Raw genomic sequence first — 24269 nt, 5'->3', positions numbered from 1 at the left:
AAAAAAATTGTAGGTATGGCTGGTGATGAATGTTAACTAGACTTATTGTGGTGATCACTTCACAACACAGTTGACACTTGAAAAACATGGGTTTGAACTGTGCAGGTCCACTTATATGCAGATTTTTTCCAATAAATCCTACAGTACTACATGATCTTTAGTTAATTGAAACCACAGATGCACTACCATGGATAAAAAATACTGACTGTAAAGTTATACACAGATTTTCAACAGCAGAGGGGTCAGTGTCCCTAACCCTGGAGCCGTTCAATGGTTAACTGTATCAAATCATTATGTTGTACACTTGAAATTAATATAATGTTATATATCAATTATATGTCAATTAAAAAAAAAGAAGAAAAGAAGAAAAACATATGGAATGAGAACTAGAGCTTCATGCAATGACACACAGTCTGTATAAACCAGTGAGGATTGGCTGCATGACTTAGAACGGGTTAAAAGCAGAAAGATTTTTAACATTGCAGGAGGGGTTTTTTTGGTAAAAAAAAAAAGAAAGCTGTTTATTTTTTATTTGTTTGTTTGGTTTGGTTTGGTTTTTGTTTTGGAAAGGCCCATTGAACACTAATGGTGATCTGGGTGGTGGGCAATGGCTGTCCTGCTTGGTGCTATATTTGAAAGTTGTGGGTGTCCTGTTTTCCCTTCCATGAAGGACAGTACTGACCATTGACCCAGGGATATCTGTCACACACTTCCCACATAGGCACGTTGTTAAGGATGCACTAGGTCTAATTCAGATTGTGGCTACCAGTGGGGAGAATGGGAAACACTTATTCAGAAAACCCCTACTGTATCCTGATTTGTGTGGAAGAAAATATTTAAACCAAGATTCAATTTTTCATAATTTTGACTTTCAGATTACACATATCTTCTAGCACATGCACAAGTGCCTTTTTGTGACGGGTTAAAAGAAATGTCTCAGAGGGCTTAAAATCTAACCCTAGAGCTTCCAGAAAATACTACTTATCCTGAAAAACTCTGACAAAATCTTTTCTTCTGCAACTAAATAGAGTTTCTGAAAAAATTTTTCATAAACTGTTCTATGACAAAGATAAAATATCCTGGGAAAAACATCATCTGCTTATAAAAATATGGATTAATCATTGGTTGATGGGGGGTGGACTGGCTAACCTATACATATGCTCTAATGACCATTCTTTTTTCAATAAGAATACCTTCATCTCAATGCTTTTATTAGAAGAATGTTATCACAGTTGTGAAATAGCCCCTGGGTTAAAAACTGACAAGAAAGCATTTGGCTCACACAACCTAGTGAAACTTCAAGTTGACAGCTTTGATACTCCAATCGAAACATTTAAAAAAGAATCCAGAATATAGAAGAGTTGTTGTTGTTCTTTTTAAACAGGCAAGCAAGGGTCAGATGACCCTTCCAACCATTAACCATGGAACAGGGTGCAGCTGAGTAGAATTCTCTTAAACTTATTTCTCCAACTTTTTTTTTCTTTTAAAATTATTGAAATAAAAATAACAAGGGAGTAGATTGGGTAAGTGAATTATAACATTGTCTGATCCTGCAAAAATACTGAAGACTCCCAAATATGCCACTTTGGCACGGAATTATTATGAGCTGAAGGCAATCAAGGCCTAACAGACTCAGGAAGAACTGTTAGGCAAAGAAGTAGAGCAAGTATTGATAACTCATTCCAAACACTTTGCTATAAGAGAAACAAAGAAATGGGGAAGTAACTATAGAGGAAGATAGAAACTAAATTTTTCAGAGAAACTAAAAAGTCTGTCTGGTAACGTTTTTTTATTTTTATTTTTATTTTTGTCTCTCCCTTAATTGCCTAAAATAATTTAGACAGGGAGACTGTGCTGGGAAAGGAGCTATTACCAGAGAAAACCTTTTATATTAGAAAGGCTTATCTGCATGGCAGGGCAAGCACTTGTTTAGTAAACATTTGCTCTTCCCATCTTCCTGTGATTTCTCTTCCTTCCCTATGAAGTACCAGACCCTTACACTCTTCTCCTTAGTTCAGGATGGCTACTGGGGAGCCTCATATCTCTGGGGTTCCCACATGTACATTTTCTCCTGTTAATCTGTCTTATGTCAATTTAATTATTAGACTAGCAAAAGAAGGGAAAAGATTTCCTTACCTAGAGTTTTGGCATCCAGTGTGGTGCTCCTGACTGGCTGGACACTGTTTGCCTGGGGGTGCTGCAGCTGAGAGATCCTGGGACCTCTGACAGATAATCAGAATTCATGCCAAATCAGTCTCTCTCCTGGATCTTTCTCTGCTTATAGGGTCTGGTGGAAGCAAGAGTGGTGGGAGTCCTTTTCTTTTCTAAATTTAAATTAGCAGGAGAAAATATTTGTGTGAACTCGTTCCTTTGGTTTAGTGACTTTGGAAAAGATTTGTTATGAGTACTTTTGTTTTCTACTGGTCTCTTTCCTCCCAGAGATGATCAGGGTTTTTAAATTTCTCTGATTTGTGTAATTTGTCATAAGGAGGAAAACCACAGGGTAGAATGCAGATGTAGGCCCTATAAACCTGCTGTTCAAGCTGGCCTCAGAGTTCATGATTCTCCCAAGATTGACGTCTGCTTAGACAAACTTTGCTGTGAGTCCCCTATGTAAAAACTGGATATGGTTTTCCTTTTGTCTTGTTATATATCCAGAAAGCTTTGTGACCAGTGGGAGTATTTTCTCTGGTCTCCATGATACAGAAGGTGTATGTGCTGGTGTGTGTCTGGTGACCACAGTTGAATAGACTGGGATTCAAAGACATAATTCACAAGCAGCATTCCCTTTGTCTGGCTGTGACTGATCTCTGGGAAGTCTGTCATAAGTGGTCCCAGTCCACAAGGGGTCTTTGTTATCTCAACCTTCATTGCCTTTTTAGTGCTGGAAAAATTCCATTCCAGTAGCGCCCGCCCGGTATCATAGATTAGTGGGTCTGTGATTGGTTGCGCCTCATGTTCCTGTAAGAGACTGGAGACACCATTTGCACTACACCATTCTTAAATCTCTGACAACAAAGGTATTTGTTTTTGTAGATTAACTCTGGAAGTGAACTTTCTGGATTTTGGGAGGGCTGCATCTTTTGCACTTTCTTAAGGATGCCTCTTGCATGCATGGTTAAGCCATAAAAAAGGCCTACTGGCTTGAGTCCCTATCAAGATTAATATAAGATTTGACTCATTAGTGACCAGACAATGGATTCTTTAAATTGGCTATATCTAAAAGAAAGTTTTTAAAGGGCTGTCTTTCTAAATAATTATCTTATTGGTACCAATGGAAAAACCAAGTTGAAAAGTGTATACAAAGGAGTATTGCAGCTAGCCGTAGGGACTCCCTTAACAAGATGAAAGAACAGAAATTAATTTGTAGAACAAAATTTAAAGTCCACATCCAACATATATTCTTCTTAAAATCTGGGCCTGTCTTCTCAGCAAATTCCCTTAGTTCCCCAAACTCCTCCACCTTCTGCAGAAAACCCCCCAAAACACCCAGCTGCCTATATTAACTTCCCTCTTCTTACAAGCTTTACAGAGAGCACTCCAGCCTAACTTCTTGACCCAGAGTATATAGGTTACTCATGTAAATACTGAAAACCAGGAAGTGAATTTAGCAGAAGCACCTGGGATGGGCAGTAAGGTTTGTTTTGTGGGGTCCTATAATCAGGCTCTGCCAGCCTCAGGCCTTCCTATGCAATGTCCTTTGCAAATAAATCCTTGACCCCCACCCAAGGAATTCATGTCTTCTGGCCAGAAGCAGATCTTTTAAATTATAAAGTGCTTTTTACCTCCACTTTTAGAAGATCCTACCAAATTTAAAGAGAAATTAAAAATATTAATGGCTATTCACAACCTAATTCACAGGGACTTTGTTTGGCAACTAAGGGGTGTTCTTAGTTTCCTGTTCAGGGAGTTCCTGCAAATGATCAGGAAATAGCTCAGCTTGAGGCTGATATTCAGGGGTTGATAAAAACATTAGCAGAAGCTTTCCCTTCTAAGATGAATTGGTCCAAAGTTGAAGTGTGCACTCAGAAAGAAGGCCTTTGTTAAAATGCTTTATTTATACAGACTTAACAAAGGCATACTGCATTAAACCCTGAGGCTCCAAGATACAGAAATCTTTTGGTTTCCATTTTAGTTGAAAACCTTCTCCATGATATAAAGCAGCAAATTGAAGATAATGCAGTTTTTTGGCCTGATAAGCCCCTTGATATCAAGTATGCTGAAACCCAATTCTTGAGGAATTAAAAGCAACTGTACTTACTTTACAAATCTTTACAAAACCAGAACTGCAGTTCAGAAACAATTAAAAATCTACCTATATTTACCATACCCCAAATCTCCCCTATTCACTTCAGAATGCTTGTAGATATTTTAAAAGATCAGGACATTGAATTGTTCTAAAATGAAGGAACAATTTTAATAGTGATTACCCTGATAATAAAGAAAAGTACCTCAAAACTCCTAGGAAAAAACTTACATTATCTCTTGGTTCTTTGAAGAGGTAAATCTTACCATGCTTTAAAATGCAAACACCTCAGGAAATAAGTAAAACAAAGCCATACTTGCAAGAAACCAAAGACAAAAATGGGAGGGAAAGTGGCTTTTTAAAATACAAACTGCTATAAAAGCTCCCTTGCCCCAAGCTCATCCACAGCCTCCATTAGATTACTTGTCAAGGCAAATATAAATCTTAAAAATCTTCACAAGTATTAAAAAGCTTTAGCCACCTGAGTGGGTAAACAACTTATTCCAACTGCTGTTTATCTAAACTAGTGAGTTTTATATTGTTGTACCTGATTCATAGCTAAAATTTGGGAACAGAAGCTATAGGATCTCTGTTTCTGTCTGCATGTTTACGTATGTCTATGTGAAACTGAGCAGAACACTGTGCCCCTCCCCCCAAGCACAAAGGCCCCTCCATGTCCCCGGCCTCTTGTTTGTAGAAAAGCTGAATTCTCCCAGGCCTCCCTGAATCACAAAAGAGCAGGCTCAAGTAGTTAGGAAAAAGAAGTCACAGACTTTAGCCATGACATAAGCTGCTCCATCTTGAGCAGTACTGAATCTATGGCTAGCACAGTTCCAAGACCTGGACTCAAGAGAATTATTGCTCATAATAATCTATATCTTTGTGAGCATCAAAATAATTATAGCTTGCTCTGCCCATATGTGTAAGCAGGCAACTAAAACTGTCAGCAAAGAGAGCATGTCGACATCTTCCACTCTGAGAATACAGCACCCTATGTCAGCATAAAGAAGTTACAGAAGACAGACCTTCACCCCTCGTCCCATAGAACTGGAATGACATTTGAAAAATGGGGATTGGTAAGCAGCTTTTTTGCCCCTTTCCTATTTGCCCATTTATATTCCCCTCAAAACTTACAGAAATGAAATCACTAGGCAACATTTAATGTAACTCCTGACTTATGCTCTACTGAATGCACACAATGCCTTGCCTAACCTGTGGATTCTTTTCCTAGATTAAAAGAAGTAGGAATGAAGAATTAAGTAAAGAATGACTAGCTCTTTACTCCCAGCAGGTCTCCTTAACAATGCTGCAGGCTGACCACACAGAAGAGATAACATCGGAAGAAAGATCATGAGGAGTCAGTGAGCCTGCACACAATAGAAAAGGCAGAACTTAACCTTCTGCCTCAATGGTTAACTGAGAGTACTTCCCCTTTTTTTCCCTTTAAAAACTGTCATGGCTGAACAGAATCTCTGAATTTGGTTTGGGGACATGAGTCCACCTTCTCCGCAAAATGATGTCTCTCTGACTTAAGCAACTTTCTTTTCTACCAACACTTGCCTCTCAAGTATTGGCTTTTGAGTGGCAAGCAGCCAAACCTGAGTTCAGTAACATATGCATGCGTGCACGTGTGTGTATGTATGTAATTTTATATGCATATGTATAATATGCCAACATTAATTTGTAAAAGAGTTCTATTTAATTGGCTTAAAATTAAACACCTATGAATTAAGTATTCCTAAAATTTTCAAAAATATAGAAACTAACCCAAATGTTTTTCAAGTTCACATAATCTAAGATAATTTTCAGTAAATAAAAGCTAGTTTAAGTATGTTAGTTTAATTAATACAGATAAGTCTTTAGAGTTATCAGCATTAATATTTTTATTCTACCAAGGTTAAATAAAAGTCAAATAAGCTCATGTTATCTGTTATAAAATTTGTCAGCAAGAAAAACAACTTAAGATGATGGCTAACTGCTTTAATGTCTCATGAAAGTTTCATGAGTAATCAAAGTATAATTGCTGAAAACAAGTGAATTAGATAGATGTATGTGAGATAAGAATTTAAAAGTGAACTTTTTCTACAGTAACTATGTTTTATGATATGCCTATTTAAAGGGTTTCTCAGGTCTCTTAGGTAACTTACACTTTTGGAATTTTTCTAAGTTAAATTAAATGGAGAGAGATTCATTAAACATCTAGATCATTTTCAAATAAGATAAAACACAGAAACATTAATTATTGAACATAGATTTGTTCACTTTTGGTTTCCTTTTAAAGACAAACTAAACATATTTGGATATATTAGTAAACATGTATTTTGCCATATTGAAAAACTGTACTATGAAGAAGAATTCATTTCTAGAAATTATAAAATCTATTCATAAATTTGCCAATCTAAAGAAGGTGAGTGTAACAGTTTACAGTTGCTAGTATCTTAGTTTTCACTCGAAATTCAGGTCTAAGGGCTAAGAATTCTAATTAATACAAGTAATTAAAACTACTAGAAATGATAAGAGGACATCTTTATATGCAAAAAAGTATCTCTATATGTGTGTTTTTGGCTAAAAGAAAGGTATGACAGATGGAGATGAATTTTTGAGGAAAAAGAAAGTAATTTTGTCCTAAAGTAAAGTTGTTATTTCAGAATGGAAAAGAGAACAAGGTACAAACTAAAATGGACATAGAAAAATTGTACAAGGTTTATGAAAAAGGAATCTTGGAAAAGGAATTTTATGTGTGATCAAGCTGGCTATGATTGAAATGGACTTAATTAAGTTAAAAGTTAAATAAATTTTACGATCAAAAGTACACTGGTACAAAATTAGGATTTGATTTTCTCTCTCTGTGAAAAGGACAAGGTTTTTCTGATTATTGGTTTGCTCTTAATAAAACATTGTGAGGTTTTTTTTTTGTTTTTTTGTTTTCTTTTACCTTTTAAGTAATATGCCTAGGAATCAAATATTTTGTGTTTTATAAAAATGATTTCCTGTCCTTCATGTTACTTTTATCATCAGGTCTTTGATTACTTAAGTAAACTGAGACTTCTTGATATTAAAATAGCTAGTTTTTGCTCAGAACTATGTAGTTTTTATATTTGCCCTCTAAATATTTTTATCATTTTTGTAAAATGGATAATTAAGTACTGTGATCTTATTTGGTCAAGTGTCCAAAACCTTTTGGTATTTTTGACAAACTTCCCAAAATCAAATTATAAATAAAGTTTAAATAAAGATTTTTGACCTCAAACTAACTTTGGGATTATCTGGAAGGCACCTGGAACAAAAGATTTGTTCTCTCTGCTTACTAAAAAGACGAAGGTTGAGGAGAGATGTTAAGCTGACTAGGCTTATTTGATATGTTAAATTACATGGAAAACATTGTCAAGTAAGTGATGCTAAGCTTTCTTTATGTTTTCTTTGTATAGGCACATGTTATAAGTGTTCTAGAAATTATATGAATTTCCTAAAATTCTGATATGTCCTTGTACAATATTATCACTTGTAATTCTGGTTATTATCTTGGAATGTGTGTCATAGAAATAACCAAATTTCCTTGCTACTGCATTGTAAAGGACTCTAATCAGATTTTTAACCATGCCAAATTTTAAGTCTTTTATCATTTACAGACAGTTATTGTTTTACTCTGATGCATTTGCAAAACTGTTCTGCAAAAGTGCTTCATCTTGAGAGATTCATAGAAATAACTCTGACAAGTACTCTAGAATATAGGTTTCTGGTAACTTGAAAATCATTAAATTTAACTGGGTAAGAATTTCCAGAGCTAAAGGAAAAACTAGATTCAATCAGAACAAATATTAATTACATGGAGCTAAATGAACTGAAGAGAATGATTATAATATTTATGACATTTTTGTTTGAAACACTGTTGGTTCTTTAATGTGTTATTTTTCCAGATTTAAGGACAACTTTTTTTGCTGAAGCTACCAATAACTTAGAGCAACTTGGTAAAGTATACCTTTATGAACAAAGATGAAACAATTGCTTTTTCTCCCTACCTGATCCCTCTGGAATTTAGAAACTCTCAGTGACAATTCTTCTTTTCATAGAAACATAGTTATTTGTATAAGTTCAAAAATAATTTGTTCTCCTTGTAACAGGACTCAGTTGGAAACACTGGTTTTATTACCAAGGTTTTGACTGGAATGTCACATTTGAGAGAGATACACACAGAATCAGATATGATCAGCTGGCTTTCAGGAACTAGAAAAATTGACTTGATACCTTGTTTACAGGGTTCTTGGCAGGCTTACCAGGTAGGCAAGGAAGATTATATCCCAGCAGGCCCAGGAACCTCAGGATATTTTTGGGACCACAAGAAGAGAGGAATTCACCCATATTTACAGATATTAAAGGTGAAGTCTGATGACAAGTCCTGGGCTTGGCTTACTAGCCTTGAGAGGCTTTTAAAAGTTCAATCTGGAGATTCCTTCTGAAAAGTTCCAGCAAAGCCAACTTAAAAGAGCCTATATGGTCCATCACTACTCCTGTTTCACTTATGTAAATAATAAGGACAAATTTATTGAAGTTAGACTTAATCTGCAAACAAATCAGTCTTAATGTAATTATCTTTGATAAAAATGGGATTAATTATAGAGAGAAAAAAATTAAGTTACAGTAATACAGTAATCTTTTATGGATATCAGATTCTGGGGCTGCTGCTTATCTGTGAGGCTTTGTTTCCTACCTGTGAACTAACTGGATCCTGAATTCTTCTTCTCACCAATATTTGTATACAACTGTCCAAATTAATATTTCCAATTTTTCTCCTACTCTTCTGATTTGGAATCATTAAGAACTAAAACTTCTATTTTTCTGAAGCCCACAAGCTGAATTTGGACAACTTGATAAACTTCAGAGAAATCAACACAGCTCACATATAGACAGTTATCATGCCTGTTGTTATGTGGGTCACAGAGAAAGATCACCAGAGACATTCAAACTGCAAACCAGAAAAATCTGTCAGATTGCCACTGTCTGCCCTCTCTCCACCTGAAGATGTTTTGAGCATGACATCTAGAAATATTCTTGACGGGCTACCCTCAGAAATCAGAAACTGGGATTATAGTCTGCTCTAATCAATAGCCACTCTTTTTCTTTTATTTACACAGAAATGCCTCTAATTAAATACCTGACTGCTTGTCTGAAGTGAGTTTAAATGATCTGACCTATTGTCAAGACTAAGAGACTGGTTAAATGAGATGGAGCAATCTACCAACTCAACTTCTAGACTATGAAATATCTTGGGAAATTTTCAAAGGCAGGACACAGGGAGCAGAATATGTGATCACAAAATATGCTACTTTGACATGTAAATTATTTTGAACTAAAGGCAATAAAGGCCTAACAGATGCGAGAAGAGTTTTTGTTGTTGTTGTTGTTTTGTTTTTTTACCTTTTCCTTAACTACCTAAAAGAATTTAAATAAAGAGCCATACTAGAGATAAATTTTTTTTATGTCAGAAAATACTTATCTGAAGACTATACTATCAGGGATCATTTCTATAGCTCATTACTAGAGAAGTTTCTCTGAATGAGTAGAGCACCAGTAAAGATAACCCTAAACAAAGTAATCAAATCACAATGGAAGAGAACCAAAAGGAAAGAAACAGAGAACTGCAAAAACAATTAACAAAATGGCAATAAACACATACCCATCAATAATTACTGTAAATGTAAATGTACTAAATTCCCATCAAAAGAGATAGGGTGGCTAAACGGATAAAAACTGAATATATATATATATATATATATATGATATGTATGCTATATCTTATATATATGATATATCTCATATATATTATATATATATATTATACATATGCTGCCTAAAACTGACTCACTTCAGATCTAAAGAAAAATACACACTGGCATACACATACAGTGAAGGGATGTAAAAAGATATTCCATGCAAATGGAAATGAAAAGAAAGCTGGGATAGCAATATTTATATCAGACAAAATAGACTTTAAAACAAAGACTGTAACAAGAGACAAAGAAGAGCATTACAAAATGATCAAAGGGATCAATTCAAGAAGATATAACAATTGTAAATATATATTCACCCCAAGTAGAGGCATATAAATACATGAAGCAAATATTAACAGAGATAAAGGGAGAAATTGATAGTACAGCAATAATAGTAGGTAACTTTAATCTTCCAGTTACACCAATGGCTAGATCATCCAGAGAGAAAACCAATAGGAAACATTGACCTAAAACAAACAGTAGACCAAATTAACTTAATAGATGTATAGAGAACATTCCATCCCAAAACAAAACCGAAGCATACACATTTTTTCAAGTGTGTACTGAACATTCTCCAGGATACATCACATGTTAAACCATAAAAAGTCAATAAATTTGAGAAGATTAAAAGCATACCAAGCATCTTTTCCAACCACAATGGTATGAAACTAGAAATTAATTACAAGAAGAAAATGAAAAAAACACAAAAAATGGAGGCTAAACAACATGTTACTAAACAACCAATGGGTCAATAAAGAAATCAAAGAGAAAATTAAAAAATACCTTAAGACAAATGAAAACAGAAAGACAACATTCCAAAGTCTATGGGTGGCAGTAAAATTAGTTCTAAGAGGGAAGTTTATAACAACACAAGTCTACCTCAGGAAATAATGAAAATCTCAAATAAACAATCTAACCTTATAACTAAAGAAACTAGAAAAAGAAGAATAAGCAATGCCCAAAGTTAGTAGAAGGAAAGAAATAGCAGAGATCAGAGCAGAAATAAGTTAAATACAGGCTAAAAGAAATAGAAAAGATCAATAAAAATAAAGGCAGTTCTTTGAAAAGATAAACACAATTGATAAACCTTTAGCCAAACTCACCAAGAAAAAAAGAGAGAGGGCCCAAATAAAATCAGAAATAAAACAGGAGGAGTTAAAACCAACACCACAGAAATATAAAGGATCATAAGAGATTACTACAAAAAATTACACATCCAAAACTGGACAAGCTAGAAGAAATGGACACATTCCTAAAAACATACAATCTTCTACGACTGAATTGGGAAGAAATAGAAAATAACAGATGAATTACTAGAAATGAAATTGGATTAGTAATCAAAAACCTCCTGACAAACAAAAGTTCAGGACCAGACACCTTCATAGGCAAATTCCACCGAACATTTAAAGAAGAGTTAATACCTATCCTTCTCAAACGACTCCAAAAAATTTAAAAGGAGGGTAGCCTTCTAAACTCCTTCTCCAAGACCACTATTACTCTGATACTGAAACCAGATAAAGATACCACAAAAAAAGAAAACTACTGCCCAATATCCCTGTTGAACACAGATGCAAAAATCTTCAACAAAATATTAGGAAAGCAAATTCAACAATATATTAAAAGAATCATGCACTATGATCAAGTGGGATTTATTCCAGGGATGCAAGGATGATTCAATATCTGCAAGTCAATCAGCATGACACACCACACACACAACAAGAAGGATACACATTATAGGATCATCTCTGTAGGTGATATGACAAAATTCACCATCTATTTATAATAAAAGTTCTCAACAAATGGGTATAGAGGGAACACACCTCAACATATTAAAAGCCATTATGAAAACCCACAGCTAACATCATACTCAACTGTGAAAAGCTGAAAGCTCTTCGTCTAAGATCAGGAACAATACAAGGATGTCCACTCACCACTTTTATTCAACATAGTATTGGAAGTCCTAGCCACAGCAATCAGACAAGAAAAAGAGATAAAAGGTAACCACGTTGGAAAGAAAGAAGTGAAACTCTCAATATTTTTAGATGACATGATACCATACATTGAAAATCCTAAAGACTCTGTCCAAAACGATTAGAACTAGTAAGGGAATTCAATATAATCGGGTGGCCAAAAAGTTTGTTTGGGTTTTTCTGTAGCATCTTATGGATAAACCTAAATGAACTTTTCGGCCACCCCAACAGTTATAAGATACTATATCAATATACAGAAATCAGTTGCATTTCTATACACTACAACATTTCGAAAAGAAAAGTTAAGAAAACAATTCTATTTACAACTGCATCAAAAATAATAAAATACCTAGGAATAAATTTAACCAAGGAGATGAAAGACCTGTACTCTGAAAATTACACTACATTGATTAAAAAATATTGAAGATGACACTAATAAGTTGAATGATATACTGTGCTCATGGACTGGAAGAACTAATATTGTTAAAATGTCCATATTACCCAAAGCAATCTACAGATTCAATGAAATGCCTTTCAAAATACCCACGGCATTTTTCATAGAATTAGACAAATAATCCCCAAATGTGTATGGAACCATGAAAGACCTCAAATGGCCAAAGAAATCTTAAGAGAGAAAAACAAAGCTAGAGATATAATGTTCTCTGATTTCAAACTATATTACAAAGCTATAGTAATTAAAATAGTATGATACTGGCACAAAAACAGATGCATAGATCAATGGAACAAAATACAGTCCAGTAATAAACCCACACTATATGGTCAATTAGTTTATGACAAAGGGTCAAAAATGAACAGATTTTCTCTTCAATAACTGGTGTTGGGAAAACTGGACAGCTTCTTGCAAAAGAATGAAACTGGACCACTTTCTTACACCATATTAAAAAATAAACTAAAAACGGATTAAAGACTTAAATGCAAGGCCTGAATCCATAAAACTCTTAAAAGAAAACAGGCAGTATGTTCTTTGACATCAGTCTTAGCACTATTTTTTGGATATGTCTACCCAGGCAAGGGAAGCAAAAGCAGAAATAAACAAATGAGACGTCAAACTAAAAAGCTTTTACCCAGTGAAGGAAACCATCAACAAAACAAAAAAGGCAACTTACTACATGGGAGAAGATATTTGCAAATGATATATCTGATAAGGGGTTAATATCCAAAATATATAAAGAACTCACACAACTCAATATTGGAAAAACAATCTGATTAAAGAATGTGCAAGGAATCTGAATAGGAATTTCCCAAAGAAGACATACAGATGGCCAACACACATATGAAAAGGTGCTCAACATCACTAACTACCAGGGAAATGCAAATCAAGTCACAAAGAGATATCACTTCACACCTGGTAGAATGGCAATTATCAAAAAGACAAGAAAAGGTGAGGATGCGGAGAAAAGGGAACTCTTGTGCACTGTTGGTGGGAATGTAAATTAAAAATAGTACTACCTCTTACAATCTAGCAATCTCACTTCTGGTTATTTTTCCAAAAGAAAGAACTAATTTGAAAAGATATACATACCCCTATGTGCATTGCAGTATTATTTACAATAGCCAAAATCTGGAAGCAACCTTATGTTTCCATCAATAGCTGAATGGATAAAGAAGATGTTCTATACATATAGATAATGGAATACTACTCAGCCATTAAAAGAATGAGATTTTTCCTTTTGCAACAACATGGATGGACCTAGAAGGTATTATGTTAAATAAGTCAGACAGAAAAGACAAATACTATAGATTTCACTTATATGTGGAATCTAAAAATAAAACAAATCAAGAAACAAAACCAAACAGAAACAGACTCATAGATATAGAGAAGAAACTGGTAGTTGCCAGAGGGGATGGGGATGAGGAGGATGAGTGAAATAAGTGAGGGAGATTAAGATTTACAAAACTCCAGTCATAAAATAAGTAAGTCACAAGTCTGTAATGTGCAGCATAGGGAATATAGTCAATAATATTGCAATACCTTCATATGGTGACACATGTTTACTAGACTTATCATGGTGATCAATTTGTTATGTAGATGACTGTTGAATCACTATGCTGCACACCTGAAATAATATAATATTGTATGTCAACTATTTCAATAAAAATTCAAAAAATTTTAAATTAAAATGAAAGACTTATCTGTGTGGCAGGACAAATATTTGTTTACCAAACATTACTCTTTCCATTTTTTTTTTTTTGTGACTTGCTGTCTTTCCCTTTGAAGTCCCAGACCCCTATCCCCTTCTCCTTAGTTCAGGATGGCATATAAGCCTCAAATGTCTGACTGTTAGGGAGCCTCATTGGGGTTCCTGTACGTACAAAATTAAATTTGTTTTTTTCCCTTCCTGTTATTGTCTTATGTCTAAAAAAATTAATTATTCAACAAGCCAAGGAACCTAAAAATAAGAAGGAAAAGTTTTCCTCCCCTACAATACCTAAGCTAATATCATATGTCTGTGGAAGCTGCATGACTAACCTGAGTTGAATGGGACCTTATAACATGAGTATTGAAAAAAAAATTCCGTAGTTGGTAGGGAAAAGAACAAAGCTTCATGTGCCAGTTATCAATTTATTGTCGCTTAGATCCAAATTCATCCTTTAATACCTGCTCTATGATAATGGAGGGAATTTCTTTTAAGTATTTCTCCTGCACAATGAGCAGGTGGCTAAACTTTCTTAATAGGGGCACTGAAAGGGCAGTACAGGAGGTGGGCATTCCCCAGCTATTTGTAGCTGCTGCATGGTGTGGCGTGATGTTAGGACATCAGAGGTGCTCAGCTCCAAGAACACACAGTCCCTCAGCAACTTGCAGCCACAGCCTGACCTGACTATAATTTCCCATGGCCCTCTCTACATAGACACGATGCCCCCAGAGTTCCTACCTATGCCAGAACCCCTATTCCTTCTGCTTACCTGCATGCCTGGCAACCTTCTATGACTCACCTGTGCTTTGCCTATTCCCAACAATCCTGCCTGCAGGAGGTTAAGGTTGCCAGATTTAGAAAATGGAAATAAGACTCCCAGTTAATTTTTTTTTTTTTTTTCGGTACGCGGGCCTCTCACTGTTGTGGCCTCTCCCGTTGTGGAGCACAGGCTCCAGACGTGCAGGCTCAGTGGCCATGGCTCACAAGCCTAGCCACTCCGCGGCATGTGGGATCTTCCCTGACCGGGGCACGAACCCGTATCCCCTGCATCGGCAGGCGGACTCTCAACCACTGTGCCACCAGGGAAGCCCTCCAGTTAAATTTTAATCCCATATAAACAACTAATAATTTTTAAAGTATCAGTATATCCCATGCAATATTTGGGACATACTATACTATACTATACACTGAGGATCTTGTATTTTTTCTGGCAACACTTCCTAGACAAGAGTCATCACCAGGCCCCCACTCCGTCTGCAGGCCTACACCCTGGCCACCATGTGAAGATTGCTGACGCACTTCCTGCATTCTGGAGCACCGGTTTCTACTTGTCCAGACTACACACCAGGTGGGCCCAGGCAAACCAGCAGACTTCTCTGCTATTCAGTGCCTGCAACCACACATTCTTCAGTACATCTGAACCACAGCCTTGGGAATTCTCCCCCAACCATAGGAAACGTATAGAGTTGTCTTACACCTTAGTAACGTTTGAATCAGAGGTACATAATTCTTCATATTAAATTTCCCTATTTTAAGTTATTGTTTGTTTTCTACCTCCCAACTGAACACAGACCGCATACTCAGTAGAGACGAGAAACTAGGGTTGTGAAACTCTCTGTGCGATAATCAGTTAGTGAGGAAATCCTAGTTATGTCCATTTATAACCACAAAAGAAACATCTGGTCATAACAATGAAGAATCCAGAAAATAATAAAGCATCTAATGCCAGAACTCACTCTGATTTCAGGGATTCAGGATTTGTGGTGTAAAACACTCTCCACACCCTTCCTGCACATTAAAGATTCTCTGCCTTCCACTGCCCCTTTAGCCCAGCTTGCAGGTGGCTTGAAGCCTGAGAATATACCCTTTGATAGAAGGGAAGCTGGTGGTCCTCCTTGGGAAGTGATAATACACCTATGAGGTGTTATGGAGTGGTATTCAAGACATACTCTAATAAATGGAGGAGTTTTTGTTCATCTAACTATAAAAATGGGATGTTTTGAAAAAAGAGATGAATGTTGAAGAGAAAATTGATTATTAGAAACACTTTAAAAAAGAAACCAGCTTCTGAGGAATTCTCTTTGAGGATTCTCTGGGGAAATAAAACGTTTTCAAGTCATAGAATCCCTATATTAAAAAGTAAGTCCCAGTGACATTAGCTAGGATAAAAGTGGTGGGCCCCTTCCACAGCTGATGGAAGGACATCATGAGGGTCCTGAGGTGGCTCTTGCCATCTGGGGCTTAACTCCCTGGGATGCTTGCAGCAAACATCACCTCAGGTGGGACACCTGGAGCTGCCTCAGGCAGGGGATCTGCTTGCCCTAATGGCACATTAGCTCTTGGATTCATGAAGCAAATATCATGAAGCAAATGGTAATAATTCAAAACCCATAACAGTCTGAGGAACAATTATCCCATCCCTCCTTATATGGTAGCTATTCATGTATCTTGCATTTGTCCCACTGGATTATAAACCTGAAAATAGGGACTTGTGCTCTATTCATCTGAAATTCTCCCAGGGCCTGGTAAAGCTGTAGAACCTTTGTGTTCCAGGAAACACTGTTTGAGAAACAACAATAGTAGGCACTGGATCACAGTTTTTGTGTTCTTTAGTCACTGTGGGTGCTCAGGAAAAACAAAACAAACAAAAAACAGGAAAACTCAGGAAAAAACACAGTCCATGCTGGGGAACCGAATGACTGGAATGCCACAACTCTGAAGGAGTGAAAGCTTATCTTGTATTGATCTATATTCTATTCACTTTTTACATTATCAGTCATAATTTAGAGTTTTAAAGAATCTGTTAAGACAAAGTGTTTTATTTTATAATCATCACAATGATCAGAGACAGTTGTTCTAGTCTTTGCAGATCTTTCTCTTACTTAAGAGACCAGGGAAATATGTTGTACGTACTTATAGCTACTCTGCTTAATGTCACAAGTATGTAAGACCAGATACAGAGCATGTAAAGAAACCCTTCTTCTGGTTTCTCTCAGAGCCTCAATCTTACAACAGGCAACTGAAGCCATGTGACTCAGCAGCAAGTTCTTATGAAATGGAGGGTCTTTTTTAGTCAGACAATCTGTACATCTACCACTTAATAATTTGTCACCTTGGGTGAGTCACTTTATCTCTCAGTTTCATCTGCAAAATGTAAATGATAATAGAACAGTTTTCTTAAAGCTGTTGAGAAAAGTAAAAGAAATATGGGTAAAGGATATCGCCTGCCATTTCCGTAAGCAAAGGATGTTGCAGCCATCAAGCCTTCGGCCACTGCAGCCACCCCCAACAGTGCACCCTGAAGGGAAATCAGGATGGAGAAAAACAGGATACTGGCCCTAGATAGTTAAGGTGTACATCAAAGTTAAGGAATTTAGTGCTTTTCTAGTATGGGGAGATGCAAGAGTCTGGGCTCACTGAAATCATTCCTTTGATATGCACCCCAGTTACCTGGGGCTAGTAGTCTCTGCTTTCTCATCCTGAGTCTCCTGAGGATGAGAACATCGGGGGTGGCTGCAGGAGCTGACTGCTAGATGGCAAGCATCCTGTTTCCATCCTGAGTTCCCTAAGGGCTCGCCATCGTCATCAGGGTAGTTGTAATGTGATGGCTTGATGGCTGCAGTATCCTTTGTTTACTGCTATGGCAGGCAATATTTTTTCATTGACACGTCTTTGCAGCATTAATGTGACATGGGTCACACAGAATCCCGAGGTAAAGTCTTTATCATGTTGAAAAACACTACATTTAAAACCCTGCCAAGATAGTGCATCTGCCGCCACACCTGCCACTGCTCCAGCCTCTCTGTCTAGGGTTCGCCTGCGCAGGACTTTCCCCCAGGGCCAGGGCTGGGCAAGAAGGAGCCAAGGAGCCTTCGCTTGGCCAGCCAGAGAGTCTGCTCAGCTGGCCTGCCTAGGCCAGGCTCCTGCTCTGCCCTGATGCAGAGGGACACACCCAGAAAAGCAGACAAACAAACAACTCTGCAGATTATCTTTTTAGACTCCCCAGAAGTCATAAGATCTTAAAAGTCCCAAAACTACTGTTCAATTCAAACACCTAAAAAGGAAGGAGCAAAATATCAGAAGACGATATTCTTTTCTTGTGCTAGCTGTCATTCCCAGCTGACAACTGATCTTTTTCAAATCTTGCTGGAGAAGCTCATAGGCAAATTCCTAGACTTTGTAGCATGGTTATTTAGGTGTGCAGAAAATGATAAATAAGGTGATTTGATAAAATCTGCCATTATGTTGAGTATAGTAAATAAACTGTGGAATTTAGCTTTGTGGAAAAAAGAATTCAAAGTAGACCTGGTGGTCCCAAGGGGCCACTTGGTTAGAAGCATGCTCAGGGGGGTTAAGGTACTGACTTCTCTAGCTACAGCCAGCCCATTATTCACTCATATATGTAACTAACATATGCCACAAAATTAAATTATTCCTATTATTTATCTCCAGGCCCTCTGCAAGTATCAAAATATTGGAGAGGGCCTTGAAGAAGAAATCAACACTTTACATACATTACACACATATACAAACACACATATACCTCTCTCTCTCTTTCTCCCTCTCCCTCTCTCTCTCTTTCCACCCACATATATGTCATTCTCTATTTTTTAAATGAGAAGACAAGAGCCCTGAGAAGTTGAATGAGTTGTCCAAATCAAGTAAGATCAAATCTGACAGGTAAAAAAATTGCATCTGCTTGTTGTTTTAATTTGTATTTCTTTAAATGTGAGTGCAGTTGAGAATCTTGTTTTATATATTTTTATCTACGATTTTTTCCTTTGAATTTTCTCTTCATAACCTGGTCCCATTAAAAATTACCTTTATATACTCAAGAAAAAACCTCTGAAACATCAAGAGAATTAATTAATATTTTAAGCCATGTATGAAGGTAGCTATGTATTAATTTCTAAGGATATTATAGGAACAAATGAACAGGTCTTCATTTTAGAACTGTAACATAAATGCTGTAAATATCTTTCCTTTATATTCATTCCATTCATTCCAAGACTGTTGCTGGTGTATTTTTCACACCAGTGTGACATTCTTTTTTTTTTTTTTTTTTTTATCTTTTTGCGGTATGTGGGCCTCTCACTGTTGTGGCCTCTCCCGTTGCGGAGCACAGGCTCCGGACGCGCAGGCCCAGCGGCCATGGCTCACGGGCCCAGCCGCTCCGCGGCATATGGGATCCTCCCCGATCGGGGCACGAACCCGTATCCCCTGCATCGGCAGGCGGACTCCCAACCACTGCGCCACCAGGGAGGCCCCAGTGTGACATTCTTAATGGACGGAAAACATGGTAACTGCCCCTGACTGTGATATTTCTGTTTCCCACCACTGGGCACTAGCCCTGCCATCTCCTCCTCCCAGGTCTAACCTGTGCATGGGGCTCTACTTTGGCATATAAATTCCACAGGACTCTTTCTAACGCTACAACCCTTGATATTCACAAAATGATGCCAGTGGCCTGAGAACCTACACTATTGATCATTATCCGACAAGGATTCTCTGACTCTGCTTCTACTATCTATAATGATTCTAATCATAATAGTCATTTATCAAGAGCTGAATATATGCCAAACCAATGAGAAGTTCTTTACATAGATTACCCTCCAATTCCCCATTTCCTGAGAGTACTCTATTTCTTATTGCTTCCTGTGTCAGTTTGTTAAGCAGTTTTCAAGGCATTTGTCTATTCCATCAAAATTTTCAAATTTATTGGTACATAGTTGTTCGTGACATCTTCTTACTGTTTCTTTAATGTCTCTAATATCTACATGATAGTCTATTTTCATTCCTGATCTCGGTAAGTTTTATCTTCTGCCTTTCTCTCTTGACCACCTTACCCAGGAGTTTATAAAATTATTAATCTTTTCAAAAATCTACTTTTGGCTTTGTTAAATTTCTCTATGATGCATTTGGTTTTTTATTTCATTAATTTCTGCCCTCATGTTTAATATTTTGTCCTTTCTACTTTCATGGATTTAAAATTTTCTTGAGATGGAAGCTTAGGTGATTGATTTTAGCTTTTCTTCTTTTATAATATAGGCATTTAAGATTACAATATTCCTTCTAAGAGCTACTTTAGCTGCATCCCATAATTTTTATTTATTATATTGTTATTATGATAAAGTTTTCAAAGTTCTTTATCTCATTCATGATTTCATTGTTGATCCATCATTACTTAGGATAAGTAATGGAATATTTCATTTCCAATCACTTGGAGATTTTCTACTTATCCTTTTGTTACTGTTTCTAATTTAATTTAATGTAGCTAGAGAGCATACTCTGAATGATTTAAATCCTCTGAAATGTGTTGAAGATTTGCTTTGGGCCCTGCATTATTCCATTCAGGCAAAATTCCATTCCATTTGGAACAACTGTATATTCTACATTTGTTAGCTGTAGTGTTCTATATATGTTACTTAGGTCAAGTTTATTAACTGCTCAGATCTCTCTATCTCTACTGATTTTCTCTATGGTTTTTCTATTAGTTATTAAAAGAACTGTGTTCAGATCTCAGTGATCATAAATTTGTCACTTTTAGTTTAGCAAGTTTTCAGCTTTTATTGTTTTTAGGTCTACATAAAAATGAGCATACTTATATCTTACTATTGTATTGACCTCTTAATCATTATGAAATGGCCATCTTAATCTGTGATAATTTTTCTTGCATCAAAGTCCACTTTATTATTAATATTTATTAATATTATAAAAGAATATTGAGAAAGCTATACTAATAATAAATAGTACTATACTAATAACATACTACTGCATGTAAGATATTTTTAATTTCTTTTGCTGTCAAACTTTCTGTGTCTTAATATATAAAGTGGGTCTCTTGAGAGCAGTATATATATATTTTAAATCCAGCCTGTTAAGTTTGGCTTTTAGTAGGAGAATTTAGACAATTTACATTTAATTACTAATATATTTGGTTTTAAAACATCATCTTGCAATTAGTTTTTAATTTATCCAACCTATTCTTTTAGTGATTATAGCAAACTGTATACCCTTGATTTACCAGAATCATCTTAAATGGGTACTTTTGCAATATCCTGGACAATGCAGAGACCCAAAATGTTTAACTCCATTTACTCTCTTTTCATTTTTGTGCTATTTTAATTCTACTTTTATTTTAAATCCCATAATACACTATTATTCTTGTTTTTTAAACATCTTTATTGCAGTATAATTGCTTTACAATGGTGTGTTAATTTCTGCTTTATAACAAAGTGAATCAGCTATACATATATATATATCCCCATATCTCCTCCCTCTTGCATCTCCCTCCCACCCTCCCTATCCCACCCCTCTAGGTGGTCACAAAGCACCGAGCTGATCTCTCTGTACTATGTGGCTGCTTCCCACTAGCTATCTATTTTACATTTGGTAGTGTATATATGTCCATGCCACTCTCTCACTTCATCCCATTATTATGGTTTTGTATGGTCAATATTTATTTATACTTGCCAACATATTCACCCTTCCCAGTGTTTTTCATTCTGTCCTTCCTTATGTTGCTTACATCTAGAATACTTTTCTTTCTGACTAAAAAGTTGATCTTATAGTTGTTTTATTAAATGAATCTTCTGCAAATAAATTCTATAAATTTCTGATTGTGTCAGTATACCCTTGCTTTGATTTTTTAAAATTTTACTGAAGTATAGTTGATTTACAATGTTATGTTAATTTCTTCTGTACGGCAAAGTGATTCAGTTATATATATATTTTTCATATTCTTTTCCATTATGGTTTAGCACAGGATATTGAATATGGTTCCCTGTGCAATACAGTAGGACCTTGTTGTTTAGCCATCCTATATATACTAGTTTGCCTCTGCTAATCCCAAACTCCCAATCCTTCCTTCCCCCACCCCCTCCTCCTTGGCAACTGCAAATCTATTCTCTATGTCAGTGAGTCTGTCTATGTTTCATGTATAGGTTCATTTGTGTCATATTTTAGATTCCACATGTAAGTGATATTGTATGGTATTTGTCTTTCTCTTTCTGACTACTTTGCTTTGTATGATAATCTCTAGGGTCATCCATGTTGCTGCAAACGGAATTATTTCATTCTACTTTATGGCTGAGTAATATTCCCTTGTATATACCATTGTATATACCACATCTTCTTTATCCATTCCTCTGTTGATGGACATTTAGGTTGTTTCCATGTCTTGGCTATTGTAAATAGTGCTGCTATTAACACAGTGGTGCATGTATCTTTTTTAAATTATAGGTTTGTCTGAGTATACGCCCAGGAGTGGGATTGCTGGATCATATGGTAACTCTATTTTTAATTTTTTGAGGAAATTTCCCAATGTTTTCCAAAGTGGCTACACCGATTTACATTACCACCAACAGTGTAAGAGGCTTCCCTTTTCTCCATACTTCCCCAACATTTATTATTTGTAGACTTTGTAATGATGGACATTTTGACCTGTGTGAGGTGGTACCTCACTGCAGTTTTGATTTGCATTTCTCTAATAATTAGTGATGATGAGCATCTTTTCATGTGCCTGTTGGGCAAATGGTATGTTTTCTTTGGAGAAATGTCTATTTAGGTCTTTTGCCCACTTTTCTAATGTTTTTTTTTTGTTGTTGTTGCTGTTATTGAGTTGTATAAGCTGTTTACAATTTTGGAAATTAAGCCCTTGTCAGTCACGTCATTTGCAAACATTTTCTTCCAGTGCATAGGCTGTCTTTTCATTTTGTTTGTGGTTTCCTTTGTTGTGCAAAAGCTTGTAAGTTTGATTAGGTCTCATTTGTTTATTTTTGTTTTTATTGCTATTGCCTTGGGAGACTTACCTAAGAAAACATTGTTATGATTTATGTCAGAGAATGTTTTGCCTATGATCTCTTCTAGGAGTTTTATGGTGTCATCTTTTATGTTTAAGTCTTTAAAGCCATTTGAATTTATTTTTGTGTATGGTGCGAGGGTGTGTTCTAAGTACATTGATTTACATGTGGCTGTCCAACTTTTTCAACACAAATTACTGAAGAGACTGTCTTTTCCCCATTGTATATTCTGGCCTCCGTTGTCAAAGATTAAGTGTCCATAGGTGTGTGGGTTTATTTTGGGGCTATCTATTATGTTCCATTGATCCATACATCTGTTTTTGTGCCAATACCACACTGTTTTGATTTCTGTAGCTTTGTAGTATTGTCTGAAGTCTGGGAGGGTTATGCCTCGTGCTTTGTTCTTTTTCCTAAGGAATCCTTTGGCAATTCTGGGTCCTTTATGGTTCCACATAAATTTTAGAATTATTTTTTCTAGTTCTGTGAAAATGTCATGGATAATTGGATAGAGATTGTTTTAAATCTGTAGATTGCTTTGGGTAGTATGGTCATTTTAACAATATTAATCTGAGAGCAATCTGAGAGCATGGGATATCTTTCCATTTCTTTGAATCAACTTCAATTTCCATTATTAATGCTTTGTAGTTCTCAACATATAAGTCTTTCACCTCCTTGCTAAGATTTATTTGTAAGTATTTTATTTTTTACTGTGATTTTAAAAGAAATTGTCTGTTTACATTCCCTTTCTGCTATTTCATTATTAGTGTAAAGAATGGGACAGATTTCTGCACGTTAAGTTTTTTTAAAATACATTTTTAAATTAATTAATTATTTATTTATTTTTGGCTGCATTGGGTCTTTTTTTTTTAAACATCTCTATTGGAGTATAATTGCTTTACAATGGTGTGTTAGTTTCTGCTCTATATCAAAGTGAATCAGCCATACATATACATATATCCCCATATCTCCTCCTTCTTGTGTCTCCCTCCCACCCTCCCTATCCCACCCCTCTAGGTGGACACAAAGCACTGAGCTGACCTCCCTGTGCTGTGTGGCTGCTTCCCACTAGCTATCTATTTTACATTTGGTAGTGTATATATGTACATGCCACTCTCTCACTTCGTCCTAGCTTAACCTTCCCCCTCCCCATTTTCTCAAGTCCATTACTGCATACGGCTTTCTCTAGTTGTGGTGAGCAGGAGCTACTCTTCATTGCAGTGCATGGGCTTCTCATTGCAGTGGCTTCTCTTGTTGCAGAGCATGGGCTCTAGGTGGGTGGGCTTCAGTAGTTGTGGCTTGCAAGCTCTAGAGAGCAGGTTCAGTAG

General features: G+C 36.1%; 1 protein-coding gene and 1 pseudogene across 1 annotated transcript in view; one reads left to right on the top strand and one right to left on the bottom strand.

The window, feature by feature from the left end:
* The window catches only part of PLD5 (phospholipase D family member 5), a 473171-nt gene that overhangs the window by 128852 nt on the left and 320050 nt on the right, over positions 1 to 24269 (bottom strand). The gene's annotated exons all lie outside the window — the stretch shown is intronic.
* LOC132484829 (small nucleolar RNA U3) lies at positions 9744 to 9822 on the top strand (annotated as a pseudogene).

This window comes from Mesoplodon densirostris, chromosome 2 (genome assembly GCF_025265405.1).
Source record: "Mesoplodon densirostris isolate mMesDen1 chromosome 2, mMesDen1 primary haplotype, whole genome shotgun sequence".
In the NCBI taxonomy this organism is placed as follows: Eukaryota; Metazoa; Chordata; class Mammalia; order Artiodactyla; family Ziphiidae; genus Mesoplodon; species Mesoplodon densirostris.
This window is presented reverse-complemented; position numbering and strand designations above follow the sequence as displayed.